The sequence below is a fragment of the Notechis scutatus genome, chromosome 2, assembly GCF_049901735.1.
Source record: "Notechis scutatus isolate UNSWTSFEM ecotype Mainland chromosome 2, rNotScu1.2, whole genome shotgun sequence".
NCBI classification, from domain to species: Eukaryota; Metazoa; Chordata; class Lepidosauria; order Squamata; family Elapidae; genus Notechis; species Notechis scutatus.
This window is the reverse complement of record NC_142010.1, coordinates 25,714,203-25,737,262: the sequence shown is the minus strand read 5'-3', so window position 1 is coordinate 25,737,262 and position 23,060 is coordinate 25,714,203. Positions and strand designations below refer to the sequence as shown.

At 42.8% G+C, this 23,060-nt stretch overlaps 1 long non-coding RNA gene and 1 pseudogene across 1 annotated transcript in view; one reads left to right on the top strand and one right to left on the bottom strand.

Moving 5' to 3' along the window:
• Nucleotides 1-23,060, bottom strand: part of LOC148131938 (uncharacterized) — a 174,182-nt gene that overhangs the window by 30,565 nt on the left and 120,557 nt on the right. The gene's annotated exons all lie outside the window — the stretch shown is intronic.
• On the top strand, nt 9,547-15,062 carry LOC113425001 (olfactory receptor 2G3-like; annotated as a pseudogene).

Here is a 23,060-nt window from a genome sequence, read left to right as displayed (position 1 = left end):
TAAGTAACGGGGGAGGAGGGGGGAATGGTTATGGGAAGTGAGCTGGAGGTGTTACAAAACAGAACTGTATCAGCTGTGGGGGTTAGATTCTTGTTTAGTTTCTATCCTATGCTATGCGCAGCTGCAACTCTTTATCAAAATATGTCAAGGTCAACGGACAGAGGACTCATCACCACCTGGAGATACCAACATGATGATATACACCACTTTTAATTGGATGAGCCAATTGAACTATTGAGGGTGGGAACGTTGCCATTACTTTGTATATGTGATTTATGCACCCATTTTCTCAGATTCAGAATTCTTTTGTTGCTACCACTTGATTTCCACTAAAATATATCTTTTCTCTGATTAAAGGAGTCTAAGTATTTCTTTCTTGGATTTTGAATGGAGCACCAGCTGACACCTTCCTTGTGAGGCTAGAACACTGAGATTCTTTAGTTTGTAAAAAAAAAGACAGTTTGGGAGTATATTAATAGATAAAATCATGTATAACATAGATAAGCCCATGATTCACAGTTCCATCTGAAAGTGAATGATAAATGCTCCCTATTGGTGTGGATTTTTTATTGTACCTTACATAGCAGTTGACAAGACTATAAATAAAAGAGCAAAGAAAACCAAAACCAAAAGCCACAGAGATGATCACACGATTTATAGTTCGCTTTCATACAATAGAGAACTTATAATCTCTGGAATCTATTTAGTTCGTTATCACTAGCACATGTGCAATTTGTGTCAAGTCTATCCCATGAATTCCCCCAATTTTGTTCGTTCCCCTGTAAAAAGGCGTCTTCTGAAATTCTTGAAATATTCTTTCAATGGAGATTGGAGCTGATCTTATTACTGCTTTGACAAACCTAATCCTACGTAGCTTTTTCTCTGGTAATATTACACTAATAACTAGAGCATACAAAACATTTGCTAGACCAATACTCGAATACAGCTCATCAGTCTGGAACCCACATTACATATCTGATATTAACACAGTTGAGAAAGTCCAGAAATATTTCACAAGAAGAGTTCTCCACTCTTCTACTCGTTGCTGAATACCTTATGCCACCAGACTCGAAATTCTAGACTTAGAAAACCTAGAACTACGCCGCCTTCGTTCTGATCTAAGTATAGTATATAAAATCATACATTGCAATGTGCTACCTGTCAATGAATACTTCAGCTTCAACCATAACAATACAAGAGCAAACAATAAATACAAGCTCAAGGTAAACCGCACCAAACTTGATTGCAGGAAATACGACGTCAGCAACAGAGTGGTCAATGTCTGGAATACTCTACCTGACTATGTGGTTTCTTCCCCAAACCCCAAAAACTTTAACCTTAGACTGTCTACTATTGATCTTGCCCTATTCCTAAGAGGTCTGTAGGGGGCGTGCATAAGCACACCAACATGCCTACCGTCCCTGTCCTATTGTTTCTTTCATTTTTTATTTTTCTTATATGTATCCATGTATTCATAACTATGTTTTTACTTATATCTATTATCTTGTAAGCAATTGACAAATAAAAATAAAATAAAAATAAATCCAGTTTGCTTTACAGCTTTTGCTGTCACCAATCCTGCCAGCATTGTGCTCTTTCCATTACTTTGCAGCCTCCCTGCCTATTCCTACTTCCACAGAAAAAAGTTTGTTCATGATATCTTCCCTTAGGAGAACGTTTCCCAAATTTTCCCTCTATGCGGACCATTGCATTCCCATCACAAGCTTTTGAAGACCATTACATAAGCCAGAGTCAGCAATGCACTCTTTCTGGGTGTCATGAAACACTAAATTTCTTCCATACCATCTGCAGGACTCCAAAGCCCTATTAAAAATTACAGCTCATTAAAGCTCAACAATCATTTCACCTGCTATGTGGTTCACTGTGGTGGTCTCTCATGAAGGAAGACACTGAGACAACGTCTTGAAGCAAGATCGGGATGAGAGCCCAGAGCAATCTCCGACACCCTCTTTTATTAGAAGCAATCTTTGTTAACGTAGCAATTTTTGTTAGCGTCTATCACAAACGCATTACATCACACAAAATGCACTGATTATTCGTGTAAGCACACAAAGCTGCAAAGTTTAAGTTTGCTACAATTCTGGGTAAGAAATGGCAACAGTTTGTCCTTGTTCCTTGCTTCATGTTGCGGTCAACCACCAAAAGGCTCCGTTGTCCTAGCACTTACACAAAGAACAAATAATAATTCCCACAGTTCACCGGCAACCAAATCTTTGCACTGAACACCAGCCATTCTCCAGGGATTTATGGAACCCATTGGATTCCCCAGTCCAGTTCTTCAAGTTCTGGAAAATTATGTTCCAGAAGGTGGGCACCATGGCAGGAAAGGTTCTCCTATTGATCTCCACCAGCCAATATTCCTTGGCCAACAGTGCCCAGAGCAGGGCCTTCCTGTGGGATTGGATAGGACAGTTAGAGACAACCGAGAGAAGATAGGCTCATAAGCAACCTGACCCCAAGCCATGTAGAGCTTTAAAGGTTATTGTCAGCACTTTGCATTGCACTCAGAGACAAACTGGCAACCAATACAGCTTGTGGAACAGTGGTATCATTTATATCAAATAATTCACACTATTAACTGTTCACGCTGCTGCATTTTGCACCAGGTAAGGCTTCCAAATGCTCTTCAATGGCAAGCCAATGAAGAGTGTGTTGCACTCATCCATTTGGGAGATCACAAGGGTGTGAGTGACCACAGGTAGTCCAGAAATAGGTGCAACTTACACACAACACAAAGTTATGCAAATGCGGTAGGAATGTAGTGCACCACCCTAGGAAGGGAAGAGAATCTTTGGTATTCAGGAAGAGAGCCAAAGTCCCTAGCCAGTGTTCCAATATCTGAGGGGCTGCCACAGAGAGGAAGGGATCAAGCTATTTTCCAAAGCACCTGAAGGCCAGACAAGGAACTGAATGGATGGAAACTGAACAAGGAGAGATTTAACCTGGAAATAAGGAGAAACTTTCTGACAGTGAGAACAATCAACCAATGGAACAGCTTTGCCTTCAGAAGTTGTGGGAGCGCCATCACTTGAGACTTTCAAGAAGAGATTGGACTGCCATTTGTCAGAAATGGTGTAGGGACACCTGCTTGGGCAGGGGGTTGGACTAGATGACCTACAAGGTCCCTTCCAACTCTGATTATCTGTTATCTGTTAGCTTTTCACAGGATATATCTAATAATTATGGAGATTTGTGCTTTAGTCTGGCAAGACTCCTCTGTCTATAGGCAAGCAACAATAAAGAAACTACTCTGAGCAAATCCTTGTGTTGTTCTTGGTTCCTTGTGCAAATAAGGTTCTTTTCCATCAGAGTCTTATTAGAGATTAAAAGGCTGGCATGGCATGTATGACTGAGATCTGAATGGGCACTGAAGGGCGGGAACCCCTTTTGGATAGTGGGTAGGCAGGCAGACACAAAATGGGGGGGGGGGAGATGGGGGAGCATTCAAGACAAGGCAGAGGAGGCACTATCCTACCTTACCAAGGCTTGGGGCTGGGAGGAACCAAGCTAGGAATGACTTGGATCAGGAGGGGTCCTACCCTGATGACCAGTGAATTTCAGTTAAGAATACCAACGTCGATTGCCATGATTGCCATTGCTAAGCAATGAACTGAGATGATGACATTTTATAAATTTATTGTTTAGCAACATAAATTTTGTTCCCAATTGCCATCATTAACCAAGGATACTTATATAGTAAAGGTTCCCCTTGCACATATATGCTAGTCCAGTGCGGGCTAACCTTTTTTGGGCTCCCGTGCCAAAAATTGTGTGCGCACGTTTGCACGCTCATGCTTGCGTGCCAGCACCCAGAAGGTAATGCGTGCCCCCTGTGCCCCTACGCATGCCCGTGCAGTCCCACCTCCACCCCCCTCTGCCCCCTTACCTGCACTGCGCCTCACGGCTGATTTTCAACCGATTTGAGGCCTTTTTTGGCATCTCAAAAGCTTGAGGAAGGCTTCTGCAGGCTTTGCAGGCTGAAAACTAGCCCTGTTTCGTCACTTCTGGTATTTTCGGAAAAACGAAGTGACAAAATGGGCCTAGTTTTCAGCTTGCAAAGCCTGCAGAAGCCTTCCTCAAGCCTCTGAGAGGCCGAAAAAGGCCTCAAACCTGCCGAAAATCAGCTGTGAGGCACGCAAATGCGCAGTGAGGTAAGTTTGCCTGCAGTTTATGTGCCGGCACAAATGGCTCTGCGTGTTACCTGTGGCACCCGTGTCATAGGTTCACCATCACAGTGCTAGTCGTTCCTGGCTCTAGGGGGCAGTGCTCATCTCCACTACAAAGCTGAAGAGCCAGCACTGTCCGAAGACATCTCCATGGTCATGTGGCTGGCATGACTTAACGGCAAAGGTGCATGGACGAGGATGTGGTGGCTCAGTGGCTAAAATGCTGAGCTTGCCGATCAGAAAGGACAGTAGTTCAGTGGTTCGAATCTCTAATGCCGCATAATGGAGTGAGCGCCCGTTACTTGTCTCGGTTTCTGCTAACCTAGCAGTTCGAAAGCACGTAAAAATGCAAGTAGAAATACCTCAAAATGACTGTTTGGGAAAAGGAAGAGTTATATTTGAATGAAATCTGTAGCTGCAACTTGTATCCATTATTTCTGGTTTTAGTTTTTGTGGCATTGGAAAATAGTTCTTGACAATCTTCCCTAGGACTCCCTTTAATGTATCTTAACATGGCTATCAGGTCTCCTCTAAGTCTTGGATGTTTTTTTTTCTCTTCCTAGGCTGAACAACCAAATTCCTTTAGCTTGCCTTCAATTTCTTGCACCAGCTTCTGAATTACTGTGTTAATTTGCTTCTAGAAGTGTACGACTCATAATTGCATATAAATATGTGGGCATAAATTTAATACACACATAAGAGAGCAATTAAAATGTCTATGGGGGTGTGTTGTTTACAATTGTTGACGTAGCACCTTGTGCTGTAAAGGCTGCATACACCTTTATTCCATCATAATATTCCTATGAATAGAAAATACAATTTTCTGATGCCATTTGAGAAGTCCTCCACTGTGATCCAAGCCAAACATTTGCTGGTCTTTTCCTTCCGCTCCAGAATCTTTGCTCCTACCACTTCTCTGATGTTATCTATCCCCTTCTTGGATGAGCTTTGCAAAACAGGAGCTCTTGGGCATTGCTGGACTCTGGGGAGTGATGTCTTGTTTGCTCCCAATTGTTCCATGACGAGTCTTACAACAACTTTCACCCAGTGGTTAGAGGGGGGCAGGAATAATCTGTCTTCTTCCTCCTCCTTCTCTTTGAAAATATTTATAAAATCTAACAGTGAGAACAATGAATCAAGGAACAGCTTGCCTCCTGGAGTTGTGAGTGCTTCGTTGCTGGAGGTTTTCAAGAACAAATTGGACAACTGTTTGTCCGGGATGGAAAGAAGGACAGGAGGTTGGATGAGAAGATCTCACAAGATCCCTTACAACCTTATGATTCTATGATTCTACCATCCTGCTCCACTCCCTTATCAGATTGATTATTATGTGTTTATGAGATATCTGTAAATATCCTGGAACACCACTGATCTGGAAGAGCCAAGATGAAGGTATAGATTTTATTCTTTTTAGAACTCCCTTGAATGTTTTTCATTGTTTCCTTTGATCAAGAAATACTGTGTGTTGCATATAAATATTCATTGGTTATAGCCAAATTCATTAAACTTCCTAGTTCTTCAGTCAGAGGCCTGTGCCCTAAGATCTGCTCGAACTGCTAAGGTGATTGTTGAATGTGTCTGTTCATCATGAAACATCACTTTATATTAGACGTATTTTTGACAAGCCCTGATAATAGTCCTAGAAATAAGGAAGACATTTGTTAAATTTGTATTCATTTGGGAAATACTCATCCCAAATTAATATATGAAATGGAACGCAGCTACATAATGAAATCCACAAACGGTGAAGTGGTTTTTAACTATACACATGCATTCGTAAGCATGTTTATATAAATATCCATTTTAAGGGGAAACTTGTATAGGAATGTATATTTGGAAAAAATAAGAACAGCAACAATTGTATGATGGAAAACTGTAGAAAATGTGCAAGAAGTGCAAGTCTAAGAAAGATTGAAATATGTAATTTTTAAAAATTTGGACTTTACCAGAATGAGAAAATGATATAAATTAGAAAGGGACAAACTGAAGAGTTAATGATAAATTGATCATAGCTGAACCTGACCCACACATCCATTTCTAATTAATACAATTCCAATGTTTCCTCAGTATAAATTGCTTGCCTATATTTATTAACCTCAGTACTATTTTTCTATTTTAGTTTAAGGTGGGTTATTCTCTTTTTTTTATTAAAATGATAGGGTTATTGATAGGATATTGAGCAGAATTAGGTGTTCTTTCTCAAAAACATAAAATGCTATAGGATATACCTGATTAAGGCATCTGCACAGTGCATTGCCAGTCTCCACACTTATCAAACTATGCATTTGATCTGTATCTTATTCTTGTTTTTTCCCCCACAAAAAATAAAGTTTGGTTAGCTGTAACAATGCAGAATAGCACTTGTCAAGCAACTTCCAGAGTTCTGCTGCTGCTGCATTTTCAAGAGAGAAGCCAAGCTAAGTCCTTGTGGGATCCCACATCTGTCTATTATGCTGCATTTACATGAACAAATGGAGAACTGTAGGAGTATTGCATGGAATGTTACATAGAAATGTTATATCTATGCCTTCAAAATACATAGCCAGGATATCATACTAGTTAAAATATGAAAAAGGTTGGACCCAAGTTATAATCTCCCCGATATACACAGTGGAGGCAGCTTTGGTCCAGTCTTTTGTCTTTGCCCAAAAAACAAAGTTGGGTTCAAAGATCCAGGTTCAAGTGCATCTTTAGTAAGATACATTTTCCGAGTGACTCTCTCTCTCTCTCTCTCTCTCTCTCCCTCCCTCCCTCCTTCATACACACCTCCTCTCTCTTCCAGGTCAATTTACTTTGTAAGGTACTTGCGCAAAAGAAAGGAGGAAGGCAGGGGTGGGATTCAATTTTTTTAACAACTGGTTCTGTGGGCGTGGCTTAGTTGGTGGGTGTGGCTTTGTGGTCATGTGACTGGGTGGGCATGGCTTAGTGGTCATGTGACTGGGTGGGCGTGGCTTAGTGGTCATGTTATTGGCTGGGCGTGGCCAACTCAATATCACTGACATCGAGGCACGCATTTCCTCGCCTGGCCTCTCATGATTGTGGGGATGCTGCAACAGTCGTAAGTGTGAAAAAGGGTCATAAGTCACTTTTTTCAGTGCCATTGTAACTTTGAATGGTCACTCCACTCAAGCAAAGTACCAACAAAGGAGGAAAAAAAACTCCAGAGACATTCCTGAGACAGGAAGTCTAGTCCTGCCAAGGATGTAATAAGAGTTAATGGAGAGGCAGTTTCTGTAAGCAACACCAGAATGTTTCTTTCCTGCCTTCCTTACAGGATTAGGCCAGTAATTTCTTCCAACAACAGGTTCTCCGAACTGCTTAGAATGTTAACAACCGGTTCTAGCAACTAGTTGCGAACCTGTAGAATCCCACCCCTGGAGGAAGGGGCATTATGTATAATGGCTTTGAGCTCCTGAATGCAAGGTGGGTTATGAATGTAATGCATAAAAAGTGTGAAAGAGAGAAAAGTAGATTTGTAAGTTATTTCTTTCTTTTATTCTATACTTGCTGGAATTCTTTCACTGTTAAACCTGCAGGAACTTGATCTTCTTCTGCTCCTAATCCTGTTCCTTAATTTCTTGTGGGTGTGATAATTGTGGGATAGGAAATGACATCTTGTCTCCTCTTTTCCTGAAACTCTCCTTCATTGGCCAAGAAGAACTTAAGCAAGGTTTTTTGTTTCAACGTCTGAGTCTCCAGATTTTAGTGGGGGTATAAATGTGATTAAATAAATGAATACCCGAATAAAAGAATAAATGTGTTGCAGGTGGGGAGAAGATCCAGCAGAACAGAGCTAACTGGACATCTTTTTTCATTGTTATACAGAAACTTAAAGGAGGCTTCTAGAAAACCTACCGTACGAGTATAAGACAGATGATGGTGTCTTGGAAATGGTGATGGAAGTAAAGGAGTTTTAGTATATTTAATGCCTGAAATCCTAATAAAATCTAGGGCGTTCTGAGATTAATCCATGGCTCCCAGAATTGAGGATCATGTCCATGCAGCTCCTTTTCCTTTGTTGAACAGAAGCCAGGCAGGAATTTATATGCTTGTTTGTAGTCTTAGAATCATCTGAAATTGTTGGCAAGAGTTTCCTTCCCTGACTTGTTGTTACATCTTCTTCTTGGTCTCTTTCAACCAATTTTTTAAAAAAAGGTATTTTGTAGCATCCTGTGTAGAAAATCTATATGATCCCTAAGACTGAGAATCCCTGGATGGCACGTTATCAGACAGCCAATTGATTAATCAGAATATTCATCCTTGCCTGCTCAGTTACAAGACAGAGATGGGCAACTTCCATTACCCTAAGTCCTTAAGGGTAGGTCCGAATGAGGCTTGGAGTTTTGATCTTCCACCATCTCAAGAAATCTCAGCCCCATTGCACAAAAGTTGACTCCCAAGTCAACCAGTCTTGCCAATCTGTTTAGTCCTGTCCCAAACAAGGTCAGCACTGCTCAGTGTTATGATTAGTATCTGACCATCTGGGAATTCATAGACTGTATACACGAGAAGAACAGTGAACATAAATACAATACAATTCTCAATTTTCCTGGACGGAGGAGATTGTTTTCAAAGAAAGTTCTGATCTAAATATTGTTATAGTCCTTTACCCAGTTAGGGAATATGCACAATCAGGATGATCATTTAAAGGCAAAACAGCAACTGCAAGGATCTTGCAAATATTAAGGATGAGATAAACATTCTTCGTCTTCTCCATTAATGAAATTCTTAGGTTCACAAACCAGGGCACTGTTGTGTTATTTATATTTTAATTTTAAGGGCTTTTTTTTTTTAAAGGATAAGTTGTTTTAAGCCACTGATATTATGATGAGGGAGATCCAGGCATAAGATCAATCACTTGAGGTGACAATTTGAAAGGGTATCTTTCAAAATAGCCTTTAAAAATAATCACAATTTATTTGACCCTATCCATTCTGGGACTGGAAAAGGAATTCCAGAGACTGTGGACACTGTTCGATGTTCAGCATTTATATTGATTATATGTGGCTTCTGATACAACTGTAGCAACTCTCAGATATGACTTATATTAGCTATTTTTTTTATAAAGAGCAAGCAATAATCAAGAAAATAAAGTAAATCTTTAAGTTTCCATCCGTACACTAAAATTCCCTTGTGGTTGTTAAGGCATAAGATGGTTGAGAAAGCAGTGCCAATGAATACGGACCTCCAACCATTCTCACAGGGTGTACTAAATAAATTTAATCCAGATTATTGGGGCCAAAACGCAAGCCCCATTTCAAATATGGGAATCAATTGATCATGCTGCATTGCTGTCAGTTGTTAGAACTGGATTCCATGTGTGTATCATTACTTGTTGTAATGTGTATAGGCAATGAACATGGAAACCTCATGGAAAACCAGTAACCAAAGCTACCAAGGAGAATTCATCTTGCTGGGGGTGGCTGACCGGCCACGGTTGGAGATGTTGCTCTTTGCCCTTGTTCTTGTCTGCTACATGATGACCCTTCTGGGCAACACTACTATCATTGTTGTGTCGAGATTAGATGCAGGGCTCCATACCCCCATGTATTTCTTTCTCAGCAACCTTTCCTTCCTTGACCTCTGCTTCACCACCAGCCTTGGGCCCCACATGCTGGTGAATTTCTGGAGAAAAAGCAAGACTATCACTTATGGTGGCTGTGTTGCTGAGCTCTACATCTCCCTTGCTCTGGGCTCCACAGAGTGTCAGTCTGTGCTCCCTTCAAAATCCAAGAAAGAAATAGTCAGACTCCATGGGTTAGAGCAAAGTTATCCTTTTACTGGAAAATAAAGTGAAAGCTACAGATTTAATTCCGAATCTGAGAAATTGGCGCACAGATCACATATACAAAGGAATGGAAATGCTCCCACCCCCCCAAAGTCCAAATGACTCTTCCAATTAAAAGTTCTGAATATGATCATGTGGCCATCTCCAGGTGGTGATGAGGCTTCTGTCCGTTGACCTTGACATATTTTGATAAAAGTTCGCAGTTGCGCAAAAGGGATAGAAGCTAGCCAAGAAAAGGAAAGTTAAAGAAAGGAATCCCCCCTTTTGCTACCCACAGCAAAGGAATGCAAAACACCTCCAGCTTTCTTCCCCTCCAAGGTCCCCCCTCCCTCCGTTGCTAATGACAACCTAAAGAAATAGATTGGCATAGCAGCAGAGAAGATGCAATAGTTAGGATGCAGAATATATATATCTTATGGAAGATATCTTGAGGCTGACATTCGGACCCCCTAGAAGAAGGACATTAGTCCCTGTAAGAAAAAATAGCATAAACATATGTTAACATTTGTATACACCTCTATGGTTTATCAGGGTATTTGGCATAAAAGTTCTTGAGCAGTTCAGGAGCCCTAATGTCTTTCTCATTTACCCATTCAGCATAGGACGGAGGAAAATGTTTCCAAGCTACAAGATATTGGGTACGACCCCTCCATTTCCTAGAGTCTAGAATTTCTTTAATCTCGAAATGCTGTTCACCCTCAATCAACAATGGTACGGTGGGATCAGTCTGGGTCGGTCTCAAGGTACAAGTATGTTCGGGTTTTAACAAACTGATGTGGAAAACCGGATGAATACGACGAAGAGTCTTTGGCAAAGTCAACTGAACAGTCACAGGATTTACAATTCGCTCAATAGGGAAAGGGCCCACATACTTAGGACCCAACTTCTTCGATTTCTGGGTAGTCTGCAAATATTTAGTCGAGAGGAATACTTTGTTGCCCACTTGATAAGACGTCTGCGGGGCTCGCTTTCTGTCAGCAAATTTCTTATGAGACTGGTGCGCCTCGTCCAAAGCTTTACGAGCAACCGGCCAATTAAGTTGAAGTTGAGATATCCAGTCATCCAACGATTGGACATTGGGTTTTTCACGAGGAAGTTCAAGTATGGGCACAAAATCTTGCCCCGTTGCCACTTTGAAAGGAGTAAACCCCGTACTGCTGTGGACAGAGTTATTATATGCCACCTCCGCAAAAGGCAGTAGATCCGCCCAGTTGTCCTGCTGATAGTTTATGTAACATCTGAGATATTGCTCTAGCACCCCGTTAGTCCTCTCGCAAGCCCCATTAGTTTGGGGATGGTGGGCAGAGCTTAAGCTCTGGGCGGAGCCTATTAACTTCAAAAATTCCCTCCAAAAGTTCAAGGTAAATTGGACCCCTCAATCAGAAACTACATGCTCAGGAACACCGTGCAACCTGTAGACATGTATAATGAACATTCTGGCCAATGACTTCACCGAGGGAATCTTGGAGCAAGGGATGAAATGGGCTTGTTTGGAGAACAAATCAGTCACCACCCAGATGACTGTGTGCCCAGCGCTCTCGGGTAGGTCTACTATAAAGTCCATGGAAATTTCCCTCCAAGGAGCCATTGGCCTAGCCACATCTTGCAACAGACCTGGTGGTTTACCAGGAGGTCTTTTTGCTGAAGCGCAAACTGGACAGCTCGCTACATAAGTCTCAATGTCCTTTTTCAACGAAGGCCACCAGAACTGCCGTTTCACCAAATGTAGGGTCTTCACAAAACCAAAATGACCAGCTACCTTGGAGTCATGAGTTTGTTGTAACACTTGGCTTCTCAGGGTTTGGGGTACATACAATTTTGCGCCTATCCAGGCTAGACCATCTCGAACAGTGCAGTTATTCGCATTTGCCAGGAACCACTCATCCGTTTTCAAGGCCTCCTTAAAACGTTCCATCAGGTCAGTGGACAGATCCCCCTCCTGTTTCTTCTTTTGCGCTCTGGTAACTACGGGGGCAGCCAGCTGTGTAGTTCACATGATTGGTCTTATCAGTTCTTTACAGATACTGTTGTATTGAGGCATTCTAGACAGAGCATCTGCCATAAAAATTCCCCCCCCTGGGATATACTTCAGAGAGAAATTGAATCGCTTGAAATACTGAACCCACCTAACTTGCTTAGGGGATAGCTTCCGAGGAGTTTTTAAGGCTTCCAGATTTTTATGGTCAGTCCATACCTCAAATGGGTGCTTCGCTCCCTCCAGAAAATGCCTCCAAGTTAGTAAGGCCCAACGGACTGCAAAAGCTTCCTTCTCCCAAACAGCCCATCTCCTTTCAGTGTCAGTCAATTTACGGGAGGTGTAGGCACACGGTTGTAGTGTCCCCTTCTCATTTAATTGAAGTAAGACTGCCCCCACTGCCACATCGTTCGCATCAGCTTGGATCACGAAAGGGGCATCCATGTCTGGGTGTTTCAGTACTGGTTCTGCAGCAAATAGTCTTTTAAGCTTTTCGAATGCGGCTTGGCACTCCATGGTCCAATTCAGCGGTTGGCTGGGCTTTGGTTTCGCTTCCCCCTTTGTCTTCAGGAGATTGGTGATGGGCATGGCTATTTTAGCAAAAGACGGGATGAACTGCCGATAAAAGTTAGCAAATCCAAGGAAACTTTGTAACTGTTTTCGGGTTCTCGGTGGGGCCCAGTCCAATACGGCTCGCACTTTCTCTGGGTCCATCTCAATGCCCTCGGGTGAGATACGATATCCCAAGTAGTCGATTTTTTCTTGATGGAACTCACATTTGGATAGTTTGGCGTACAATTTGGCGGCCCTCAGTTTGTGCAGCACGGAACGTACCAGTTTCACATGTTTGTCTCTAGTCTCCGTGTAGATAAGAATATCATCAAGGTAGACCAGGACCCCCTTATATAAATGTTCGTGGAGCACCTGATTGATCATTTGCATGAAAACGGCAGGTGCCCCCTGTAGACCGAAAGGGAGAACGTTGAACTGGAAACAACCCATCAGGCAGTTGAACGCAGTCTTCCACTCATCTCCCTCTTTAATTCGGATTCGGTTGTACGCCTCCCTCAAGTCCAACTTTGTGAAAATCTTCCCTTTCGCCAGGTGGGCTAACATGTCCTTCATCAGAGGGAGGGGGTACACGTTCTCCACGGACACTGCGTTAAGGTTTCTATAGTCCACCACCAAGCGTTTGGAGCCATCTTTCTTCTCGCGGAACATCACAGGGGCCGCCACTCGAGGTCTGGCGGGTTTGATGAAACCACGTTTCAAATTCTTGTCGATAAACGCTCTCAGTTCCTCCAACTCCCGCGGTGTCATCGAATACAGCTTCGGTTTCGGGAGCGTCACCCCTGGTAGAAATTCAATACTACAATTGGTTGACCGATGAGGGGGGAGCTCGTCGGAGGCCTCTTTGCTAAACACTTCTCTCAAGTCCCAGTACTCCTTCGGGATTTTTTCCTCCCCCTCCACGCGTTCGGCACCTGCGGAAGCTGTCTCGGCCGGAAACTGGAGCTTCGGATGGGATTTCTCCTCCCCTTCCGGGTAGGGTTGCTCCTCCCCTTTTGGTGGCCGATCGGTGCGGATACGTATCCACCCCTCTCTCCAGTTCACATGGGGATTCCACTTCCGAAGCCAGGGCAATCCCAATATTAGAGGCTGTTCCATCCCAGGGGCCACAATAAAACGCAGGGTCTCGTGGTGAGATCCCATGGTCATCTCTAGGGGCTCCATTATAAAACGTGTGGGGCAACCTCCCGCCTCAGATCCATCCAGTTGGCAGAAGGATATGGGCGTTCTTAAAGTTCTCAGTCCGATGCCCATACCCTTGACTACCCTCATGTTAATTATGCACCTCGTGCACCTCGTGCACCCTGAGTCCAATAAGGCCAACATCTCTCCCCATTCTTGCCACAGCCGTTCCCTCGCACCTCTTCGACTTACAGTGATCCCAGGAGGAGGGGGGTCTTCAGGGTCTCTCCAACCAACCCCCAACGACCATCTGGGCATCTCAGCTGGGGTTTCCTCCAGAGTCAGGTCGGCCAGCAGGTCAGCAGCCGGCATCTCTGGTAGCAGCATCGACTGCCCCCCCACAGCTCCCTGGTCATCTTCATCGCTGGCTGGAGACGACATGAGATGAAACCCCCTCGGAAGAAAAGTTGATATTTTCTCCGGGTGGGTTGATGCTGAGATTCGGAATAATGTCAGTCTGTGCTCCCTTCAAAATCCAAGAAAGAAATACTCAGACTCCATGGGTTAGAGCAAAGTTATCCTTTTACTGGAAAATAAAGTGAAAGCTACAGATTTAATTCCGAATCTGAGAAATTGGCGCACAGATCACATATACAAAGGAATGGAAGTGCTCCCACCCCCCAAAGTCCAAATGACTCTTCCAATTAAAAGTGCTGAATATGATCATGTGGCCATCTCCAGGTGGTGATGAGGCTTCTGTCCGTTGACCTTGACATATTTTGATAAAAGTTCGCAGTAGCGCAAAAGGGATAGAAGCTAGCCAAGAAAAGGAAAGTTAAAGAAAGGAATCCCCCCCCTTTGCTACCCACAGCAAAGGAATGCAAAACACCTTCAGCTTTCTTCCCCTCCAAGGTCTCCCCTCCCTCCGTTGCTAATGACAGCCGAAAGAAATAGATTGGCATAGCAGCAGAGAAGATGCAATAGTTAGGATGCAGAATATATATATTATGGAAGATATCTTGAGGCTGACACAGAGTGTGTTTTGTTAGCTGTCATGTCCTATGATCGCTATGCTGCCATCTGTCATCCACTGCACTACACTACCATTATGAGTCATTCTCTATGTTTCACAATGGCAGCTTTCTCCTGGATAAGTGGCTTCAGCACCTCACTAGTTTATACCGTGATGATTCTTAGGCTTCCACTGTGTGGATGGAATCAAGTGGATCATTTCTTTTGTGAGCTCCCTGCCTTTCTTAAATTGGCTTGTGTTGACACTTCACTAAATGAAATTGTGATGTTTTCTACTGGCGTGTTGTTCCTAGAACCAGTTATTTTTATTTATTTATTTTATTTATTTGATTTGCCAATTGTTTACAAGATAATAAGTATAAGTGTATACATAGTTGTGAATACATGAAATGGATACATATAAGAAAAATAAAAGAAGAATAAGAGAAACAATAGGACAGGGACGGTAGGCACGTTGGTGCGCTTTATGCACGCCCCTACAGACCTCTTAGGAAAGGGGTGAGGTCAATAGTAGACAGTCTAAGGTTAAAGTTTTTGGGGTTTGGGGAAGAAACTACAGAGTCGGGTAGAGCAGGGGTCCCTAACCACCAGTCCGCGGACCGGTACCGTCCGCGAACAAGTCCTACCGGGCCATTGGCTTGCTGGGCGCCGCCATCTTTTTGATGAAAAGTGCTTCCGGTGAGCTTTTCCGGGTAGAAAGCTCACCGGAAGCACGCTTTTCATCAAAAAAGATGGCGGCGCCAGCGCTCCGTGAGCTTTTCCGGTAGAAAGCTCACCGGAAGCACGCTTTCAAAAAAGATGGCGGCGCCAGCGCTTCGTGAGCTTTTCCGGGTAGAAAGCTCACCGGAAGCACGTTTTCATCAAAAAGATGGCGGCGCCAGCGCTCCGTGAGCTTTTCCGGTAGAAAGCTCACCGGAGCACGCTTTTCATCAAAAGATGGCGGCGCAGCGCTTCCGTGAGCTTTTCCGGTAGAAAGCTCACCGGAAGCACGCTTTCATCAAAAAGATGGCGGCACCAGCGCTTCCAGTGAGCTTTTCCGGTAGAAAGCCATTTCTACCCGGAAAAGCTCATCGAGCGCGCAGCGCTCTTTTTGATGAAAAGCTTCCGTGAGGTCACCGAAGCACTTTTCATCAAAAAGATGGCGGCGCCCAGCTGATGCCGGGTACTGGGCCGCGCGCCCAGCTGATGCCGGTACCGGGCGCGGCGTAAAAAGGTTGGGGATCACTGCTCCACTCCACTACTCGCAACAGAATACCCTAAGCCTCCAGTCTTGAAATTTTAGGCTTAGATAACTTAGAATTATGTTGCCTTCGGTCTGACCTAAGCGTAGTACATAAAATTATCCATTATAATGTCCCACCCCATCAATGACTACTTCAGCTTCAACCTCAACAATACACGAGCACACAATAGATACAAACTCAAGATAAACCGCACAAAACTCGATTGCAGGAAATACGACTTCAGCAACAGAGTGGTCAATGCCTGGAATACTCTACCTGACTCTGTGGTTTCTTCCACTAACCCAAAACCTTAACCTCAGACTGTCTACTGTTGACCTCACCTCATTCCTAAGAGGTCTGTAAGAGGTGTGTATAAGCGCACCAACGTGCCTACCATTCCTGTCTTAATATTCCCTTTTATTCGTATCTATTTCATGTATTAATAATCATGTTTTTCAGGCTGAAGATGATGAATGAGACTGAAGATAATGAATGAGACTGAAGATGATGAATGAGACTTCATCGAAACGTCGCCTAGATACTTCCAATTTTACGCGGGAGAAAACCCGAATAACCAAAGATCCACATACAAATACCCGCGAAAACCTCAGAAAACATATATATATATGTGGATCTTTGGTTATTCAGGTTTCCCCCCGCATAAAATTGGAAGTATCTAGGCAACGTTTCGATGAAGTCTCATTCATCATCTTCAGGCTTGTGTCTTCGGCTCTGTGCTTCTCAGAGTAATGTGAGCTTGCAGCTGCTTCTTCCTTTTAACTGCTAGTGGGGGTGTGACTTGATTGGGTGGGGGCTTGGCTGTGTTCTGATTGGGTGGGGGTGTGTTCTCATTGGTTGGGGGTTTGGCTGTGTTCTGATTGGTTGGGGTGTTGGCTGTGTTCTGATTGGCTGGGGGTGCGTTCTGTTCAGGTGGGGGCTTGGTTGTGCTCAGGTTAGTCTTAGTTGCTGGGGGATTTGAGCTGGTGAACTGTGATCCTGCTGTTTGGCTTCGCCACATACAAACACCCACGAAAACCTCAGAAAACATATATATATATAAAATTATTGAAAAATTATTGAAAAAATTAAAGAAATTAGAACATGACAAGAAAACCCCCAACAACTCACAACAACACCTGAAACAATTAGTGCACAACGTTTCCAACAGAGAACTCACCAAAACAGAAACAGATGTTCTAACCAAAGGATTCAATTATGCTATAGCACCCCAAAAAATCCCCACAGAATCCATCATATGTGCAGTAGAATCCAGCCTAACTAAATTAAATACAGATGAAGCTGATAAAATAAGACACCAAGTTACCAATATCCTATGCACAAGCAAGCCACCCAAAAGCAACTTACAGAAAAATGAAATTAAAGCACTACAAACCCTGAAAAGAGATAGCAGCATAATCATCCTCCCAGCAGACAAAGGAAATGCCACTGTAGTAATGGACAGAAAAGACTACGAAACAAAATTGACAGACCTACTCCAAGACTCCACATACAAACCCATAAACACAGACCCAACCACATATCTGGAAAAATTAACCAAGAAGAAAATTATAACCAGCCACATAAGCAAAGAGATCCAACACACGATTATACCCAGAAAGAAATCTTCCAGATGCCCCAAACTATACGGCCTCCCAAAAATACACAAAGAAGGCATACCTCTCAGACCCATAGTCAGCTCCAGAGGAGCACCACTACAAAACCTAGCCAAATACCTAGCAAAGCAGCTACAGCCCCATGCTGAAACAGCAGCTTCACATGTACAAAACTCATACCACTTCTTGGAAATGATCAAAGATCTACACGTGGAGCAAGAAGATCTGCTTGTAAGTTTTGACGTGGTTTCCCTATTCACTCAAGTCCCGATAAAAGAGACCCTTGAAATCATCAAAAATAAATACCAACCAGCCAAACACCTCATGGAACTAACAGAACACTGCTTAACCAACACATATTTCATATACAAAGGACAAAGATACAAACAAATAGAAGGAGCCCCCATGGGATCACCACTGTCACCTGTCATTGCTAACCTGTTCATGGAAGAATTCGAATCCAGAGCCCTGGCCAATGCCATCCTCAAACCCAAACTATGGTTAAGATACATCGATGACACATTCGTGATTTGGCCCCATGGACAAGAAAACCTAAACAATTTCCTAACACACCTAAACAGCGCACACCCCAAAATCAAGTTCACCATGGAAACAGAAACAAACAAACAACTACCATTCCTAGATGTACTAATCTACAAAAAACAGATGGCACACTAGGACACACCATATACCAGAAGAAAACACACACCAACCGCTACCTCAACGCCCAATCCCACCACCACCCAGCACAGATAAACTCCGTGGCTAAAACACTAATTACCAGAACCAAACGCCTGGCAGACAAGACACACATTAAGGCTGAACTATGCACCCTGACTAAAGTACTGACAGCCAACGGCTTCCACAAAAGCAAAATCACCAGCTTGATCCACAAAAACACACTGAAACATAATAGAGACCCAGAAGATGAACAGACCTATGGAACAGCTGTCCTGCCCTACATAAGAGGTACTACAGACAAAATTAGTAAGGTACTACACAGACATCACATCAGGACTGCCTTCAAAACAGACAGAAAAATAGCAGCCATCCTTAGCAACCCCAAAGATAAAATTGACCTGGAAAACCAAGGCATATACGAAGTCCCCTGTGCATCATGCCCGGCCACATACATTGGACAGACCAATAGAAGAATAAGTACCCGCCTGGATGAACACAAAAATGCAGTCAAAAAGCTGGAACACACTTCCTCACTAGTCCAACACATGGAAGCTACATGTCATAGCATCAACTTCAATGGCACCAAAACCCTGGCCACTATGGAAAACCCTAGCCACAGAGTCATCAGAGAAGCCATAGAGATTGAAAAAGACCAGAAAGCATGAACAGAAGAGATGATTCCACCAGGCTGTCAATCATTTGGAAGCCTGCACTCACAAACAAAAAAATCTCCACACCACAAGCCAGGCAAACACCTGGGCACAAACAGATCCCCCTGATACCTCCAGCTCAAACACACCCCAACCAGGCACCCAGATGAAACCCAGCTTCCTACCAGAACTATCGCCAAACCGAACACTTCAACAACAGAATAATCAGAGAAGCCATAGAGATAGAAAACGCCCACACAGCATGAATAAAAGAGATGACACCTCCCGCTTACCAGCCATTTGGAAACCCGCCCTCATGAACAGACGAGTGCCCAACATGATGAATGACACCAGACCCACACCCACGAGGGCCACACGAGATGCCACCACCACACTTCCACGTAAAAGCAGACTCACACCCACACAGAAGATGAGACACGACCACAGACCAGAAGCCGCACTGCAGCTGCATCACTACCCACTTCAAACCCCCTGAGCCATACATGAAGCGAACTGACCCCACCATGAAGATGCAGCACGACCACGAACTCGAAACCAAACAGCAAGATCACAGCTCACCAGCTCAAATCCCCCAGTAACTAAGACCAACCTGAGCACAACCAAGCCCCCACCTGAACAGAACACACCTCCAGCCAATCAGAACATGGCCAACCCCCAACCAATCAGAACACAGCCAAACCCCCAACCAATGAGAACACACCCCCACCCAATCAGAACACAGCCAAGCCCCCACCCAATCAAGTCACACCCCACTAGCAGTTAAAAGGAAGAAGCAGCTGCAAGCTCACATCACTCTGAGAAGCACAGAGCTGAAGACAGAAGCCTGAAGATGATGAATGAGACTTCATCGAAACGTTGCCTAGATACTTCCAATCTTACGCGGGAAAACCCGAATAACCAAAGATCCATATATATATATATATATATATATATATATATATATATATATATATATATATATATATATATATATATATATATATATATATATATATATGATAAAATAAATAAATAAACTCTGCCCCTTGATATCTCAGAGGTTTTGTTTTGCTGTGAAAAAGGCTTCTTCTGAAGTCCTTACTGTTTTCTTTTAATGAGAATTTGAATGGATGTTATAATTCCACCCTAGCAAATCCTGATTGCATTGCAGCTTTTACTAGATTAAAATCCTGTCAGCATTGTGACTTTTCCATTCCTCTTGAAAACTCCTAATTCCTGAGCATAAAAGAATAATTTGGTCATGATTTTCTTTCCTTACAAGAATAGTTCCCAAACTTCCCATTTATGCAGAATATTATCATGAGTTTTTGAGGACTATCCAGAGTCAGCAATGCAGTTTTGGAGGATTGTATTATAGTTCTCAAAAACTCATGATAATATTCTGCATAAATGGGAAGTTTGGGAACTATTCTTGTAAGGAAAGAAAATCATGACCAAATTATTCTTTTATGCTCAGGAATTAGGAGTTTTCAAGAGGAATGGAAAAGTCACAATGCTGACAGGATTTTAGCCTAGTAAAAGCTGCAATGCAATCAGGATTTTGCTTTCTGATGAGAAAATAAATGAGAAGGCCTGTTTGTAGACAGTGATGTGTAAAGGAAGTTGGTTATGTCAAGAGATACACACAGATAAATTGAATGTGGTGTGAATGGAGAATGTCAGGATTGTCTGCGGTACAACAAGTGACACAATCAACCTGGACTGAAAATAAATTGACCAGTATTGGTCCACCCCTCTACAAAGAATAATAGTGACTGCTACACACACACACACACACACACACAAATATGTATTGAACATGGGTGCTGAAGATTTCCAGAATGAAAATATTAGGATCCCCTAATGCCAAATCTGAGATCTCTTTGATCAGATGAAGTAAGAAATCAGCTGGCACTTAGTGAATTGCCTACCATTTCTTGGCAATGCTAAAGATACAGTCACTCCATGGTGACACCTCACTGGAGAGAGAGAGACAATGTTTTTTTCCAGTGCTGTCAACATTTGAAATACAATTTGTGGTAGAGGAATGCAGGAATGCAGACTGGATGGAAAGTCCATGGAGGAGATGTACCGTAGGTGCCCTGATCCCTTTGTGGTTGGTTTAAATTGGGTGTGGTAGCTGAAGATGTTCCAGAAGTTCTATCCAGAATTTCATGTGGGTGTGTGCATACAGCATTAATAAAAACAGAAGCAAACCATTGAAATGTGTGTGTGTGTGTGTGTGTGTGTGTGTGTTGCCCACCACGTTGACATGACACATTGTGCTTCAAAGGCTGAACAGAAATTTGTTCCACCATAACTTCCTTCAATAGCAAAAACAATTTCTGACACCACTTGAAATTTGCTGATCCAAACTTTTTGCATCTCCTGCATCTCCTGTCACTTTTCTGACCCACTTTTTTCTTCCTGGGTGAGTCTTTGGAAGTGGTTTCAAGGGCTTTGCTGGACTCTGGGGGAAAGTATTTTCCTTGCCACTAATTATTCATCTTGAGTCCTGGTGCCCTGGGAATCTATGACAACTTTATTCTGTAACAATTTTCACCAACAGATAAGAAATTGGCAAGAATTGCTCTTCCTTCTCGCTCTCCTTGAAAATGTCTATAAAATCTACTATGCTGCTTCATTCCTTGCCTTCTCAGGTTGCTTATTGTGTGTGTCTGTGTGACATATGTAAATATTCTGGAGCACTGCTGACTTGGAAGAGCCAAGATGCCAAACTGGGCACTCCAAATGTTCAACTGCACAGTTTCTGCTTCCTTCTTATTGCTGTCTGTCCACTATAATTTATCTCCCTTTTTCTTTAAACAGAAAGATGCATTAATCTTTGCTTTTAACTTACTTTCTTTACAAGATTAAATGAAAAATAATCCTGAAATTATTGCTGTAATTTTTCCATTTGCTTGAGATTGAGCCCCATGGGACTTCATGGTCTATTCAGACTGACTATTTTCATGTTGCTCATTGCCTCAACCTTACTTTTTATATCTTTCCTTCTTCCTCATACTCTGTTTTTGGCTGGCATACAGTTTTACAGAGGTCTCTTTCTATTCTCTTTTTAGAGGGTTTGAAGTCCTCGCTAATTGATTTTCTGTCTCCATCTTTCAGCCCAACCTCTAGTCTCTGGAAAAGAAAGATCCATTCTGAGATGCTCCAGTGAGAATTATTTTGGACTAAAAATGTTCATCTGCTCTTTGAATAGAGGCTGGTTCGTCCTATGTAGTAGAAAAAGACTCACAGAGATTCTTACTTCAAATCATCCATCCATCCAAGACCCTCCAAGCAGTACATGACGATGAGCCAAGAGTAGCAATATTTCTCTTACACAGACACAGGTGAGGTTGTGGAATGGAGTGTTTTGGGGGTTACTTATATAATATACATGGATATATAAGAAAAAGGGAAGAAGAAGATTACATGCTCTCTCTCTCTCCCCCCCCTCTCTAATCTATCACCTATGATCTCTCTCTCTCTCTCTTTCTCTGATGCTTCACCTGCTAAAATTCCTCCATCAAATCTGCACCAACTTGATCTTCTTTTGTACTTCACTCTCTTTCACAATTCCTTGTGGATGTGATTATTAGGCTGAGGTTGGACAGGAGGTGACATCTTTTCTCGCCATTTCCTGAAATGGGGGACAATTTTGTTTCATTCATTTGACAGAACTACTTCAGCAAGTATTTTTGTTTACACTGCTGAGTCTCCAGATTTTGGTGGGATATAGAATAGAATATAGAATAACAGAGTTGGGAGGGACCTTGGAGGTCTTCTAGTCCAACCCCCTGCTCAGGCAGGAAACCCTATAGCATTTCAGACACATGGTTGTCCAAACTCTTCTTAAAAACTTCCAGTGTTGGAGCATTCACATCTTCTGGAGGCAAATTGTTCCACGGATTAATTGTTCTAACTGTCAAGAAATGTCTCCTTAGTTCTAGGTTGCTTCTCTCCTTGATTAGTTTCCCCCCATTGCTTCTTGTCCTGCCCTCAGGTGCTTTGGAGAACAGCTTGACTCCCTCTTCTTTGTGGCAGCCCCTGAGATATTGGAACACTATCTAACACTATCATGTCACTCCTAGTCCTTCTTTTCATCAAATTAGACATACCCAGTTCCTGCAACCGTTCTTTATATGTTTTAGCCTCCAGTCCCCTAATCATCTTTGTTGCTCTTCTCCGCACTCTTTCTAGAGTCTCAACATCTTTT